The following is a 3,604-nucleotide window of genomic DNA, read 5'->3' as shown; positions in this document are numbered from 1 at the left end:
ATGATTATTATATAGAAGAACAAAGAGAAGAAGGAAAGTATAAACTAAATGAGGGAAAATTTCAAAATCAAACAATGGCAAATACAAAACAGAATGGCCAAAAAGGTCTAGTATGAAGCATGCAAATGTAAAGAGCAAAAACCATAAGCATGGTCATCAAAATCACAACCACCTCTAAGCAGCAGATGTGCACATGGATAAACAAAGAAAGAAAAGGCACCACCATCTCCAACAATATCATAGATCAAGACCTAAATAAAGCCAATAGAGTTCTCAAATTGTTCACCTCCCGAAATTTGGGTGTACCACGTGCATTCAAAAGGGTGGGTATATAACTTCACCTTCTAAAAAAAGTTTAACATGATTACAATAACAGGAGGGGGATTTTTAATTAAACTTTAGAAAAAAACCCATTAGTTCATAGGCAAAGCGGGGTGGTCTTATTGGGGGGGGCGGGATTTTTGTTGAGGGGTAAATACCCCTTGGATGCGTGTGATACATGGGTTTCTTAGTAGTGCACCTCTCGAAACAGAGTTGTTCAATCTATGCAAAGCTTGTATATCAAGATGACATGATATTCCGGAAGAAAGGAAGACAACAAATGACATATATAAGGAAAAAGATATGATAGGAAGAAAGAAATGTACCAGATGACATATGTTAGGCACATCTCTAGACAAAGTCCTTCTAAATGAACGTGATATTAGAGATTTGGAAGAAAGAAAGTACTAGGTGTACGAGATGTATCAAGCACAAGTCTAGACAATGTCCTACATTAACAATGGAATATTTAAGTGTGAGTACCATAATGACTTTTTAAAGAAGATGAAACCAATACTGATAGCATGCCAAGTATAGAAGAGCAATTCTATCAGCAAAAAGAATCATCAATTAACATTTCCATAGTCCAAGAGATAGATTTGAAGACAAAATTTTCATTGATCTTAAACTATGCAATGAATATGCACAAGCACAAGAAGATGCAAAGCATGCAACAGTCAATAGCATGAATATGACATCAATGTCTAATACAAAAAAAATCAGCATTACCTCAATAGTTGAATATTGCGGTAGCTTTCACACCTATGACAACATTCATGCATGGCAATGAAGAAGCAAAAAATTCCTCCAATCTAGTTTGATCTTTCGTGAATATAAGGCGTGTGTCAAGAAAAATCTTGACATTCCATGGACAAGATCATGGAAAACATCAATGTTTGATGCCAATTTTTTTGAAGAATGAAAAAAATACAAATGTACATGCAAACAAATGTGGTAGAACTTGATAGACTTTAAAGTGTCAACAATCATTAGAACTTTTTCAAAACAATAGTAGAAGAACAAGGAATTATGCAACCATCTTTGGAAAGACAATATAAAATTGGAATAGATGCAATCACCTAAGTGTAGACAATGACAAACACATCAAGTTTGAGATACCATCACATGTTTTTGCAATGTATCTACTTAATGAAGCACTATTTAAGGAGAATCAAGTAGATTGAGAGCTCCACTATTTGGATCATATACTCACTCAAGGGAAACAAATTTTATGACATCCTGTCCAAAAGGTCACCTTTGCTGCTGCGACAAATATCAACAATCTATAGATGAACAATGACAATCAAATGAGGGTTTTTGATCCAGGAAGGCAACAACGATAAAATATTGAGACACCATATACAAAGTGGTCCAACATTAGCAAAGAAGATTAACATACATCAACAACCATACCATTTTGGTATTGTTAAGAAAGGAGAAGGATTGTACACCTAGTTATGAATAAATTTGTTATATGGGGATATGTTTATAGATTTATGTCTTCCATGACATTGATCTTGAGGGAATGTATTGCTTATGAAAATCTCAATATGATTTTGTGCATACACTATTGGAAACCCTAATCCTTACCCTTAGGGTATACAACACCATTTCCCTTTATTTTTCAATAGGTTATGCTTTGCTCTCAATGGGAAGAGAGTTGCTCTAGACTTTGCACCTCTCTTCCCACATGAGAACAAAATATCAAATCAAAAAATAAATGGCCCTTACCCATAGGGTAGAAACATAGGTTGAAAATTTTAGATTAATTTACGCAAAAGTAGAGGTGAAATTGGACATTATGGGCCAAAAAAGATGTTTCTACGTATGATATCTTTGAAACAAATTATGGCAAGTAATGCATGATTTATTTTTTGATCTCCTCCATGTCATGTATAGAACTATTTTCCTTTCTCCATATCATAACATATGTAGATTAAAGACGAGAGAGAATGCAAAAGTAAATTTTGATGGGTCCTTTCCCAACCCACTATCAAATCATCGAACTTTATTTCCATTCTTGGGTCAATTGCCACCTTTGTACCCAAACCTAACAATTGACAGCTAGGATTACATGGACACTTTGGCTAATGCCAACTAATTAGTTGGTAGATGATATGGCAAATGCCCACTTTCCCATGAAAATACAACAGGCAGGGGGAGAAACATTTCATCCTAAAAAATTCAAGTATTATTATTATTTTCTACCAGGTCCATATCCTTGCAAGAAATAAAGTTTTTCTAAATTCAATTTGGCACTTACTAAGGGTAGGACCATTTAGCTATGAATTTTTTTGCAATCCTTCTTTGTGAATTTGACAATACAACATTACAATTCAACCTCACAGTGTAGTTGAGTGTAGTATTTACATTGACGACTTCGTGCATTTGCTAGATGAGTTATAGAGTTCTAGAAATGAATGAAGGCATCTTTAAAAAATTGAGCCCACTAAATTGCATCTCTATTTTCTATATCCTTCCCCTCAATCAATAGTCTCATAGGGGAAACGAGGAGGTGGACCAAAAAGAGTTATGCAATTAGCACCAAAGACATTATTGTGTGGCTACAGATTAACGTATATTAGTAACACAACTTGATAGTTTGATTCAAGCATTTTGTCAACCTATTACAATCTAGGTGCAAAGGAATTGTGAACTACTACTTTATGGTCAAACTATTTGAATTCTCATGACTGTTGATTTGAAGTTAATTCCTTGTTGAAAAAATGAATCTTGGACATCCTTGCACCAGAATGACACGTCCTATGAGAAACCTTGCAAAATCAAAAGCAATGGAAGGAAGAGGCTTAGTGATTGCCCTCATGACATAGGTTGTAAGAACTATGATGTAGCAGTTTTCAAAACTCTCAAATCTAGTAGATATGGCGTCACAGGATGTTGGACATGCACGCACGGCACGAGCATGACCTTGGCTCATCGATGGAAGGCCATTGGTACATATGGCGAGACAGGTGCAACTCACCAATATCTTCATTTGTTTGTTAGCCATGCTACCAACAAAAGACACATATGTTGTCCCCTTGGTCAAGCCACCCATAGAGATGCATATTGACGACCTCCACGGACACGTATTTTGCTCCCTCATCAAGCCACCCATAGAGATGCATGTCGATGCTTATGTCAATCAGACAGACGCTCAGAAGGTACATTAATGTTTTTGCTTTCGAACTCACAATTTAAGTGAAGAGTCGACAACCTAGGCTAGAAGACACCACTCTTATTCTAGCTCTTGCACCTGAAGACACAAATAGAGTTACATGTT

The sequence above is a fragment of the Dipteris shenzhenensis genome, chromosome 12 (genome assembly GCF_047967505.1).
Source record: "Dipteris shenzhenensis isolate YYH24624 ecotype China chromosome 12, Dip_SZ_1.0, whole genome shotgun sequence".
In the NCBI taxonomy this organism is placed as follows: domain Eukaryota; kingdom Viridiplantae; phylum Streptophyta; class Polypodiopsida; order Gleicheniales; family Dipteridaceae; genus Dipteris; species Dipteris shenzhenensis.
This window is presented reverse-complemented; position numbering follows the sequence as displayed.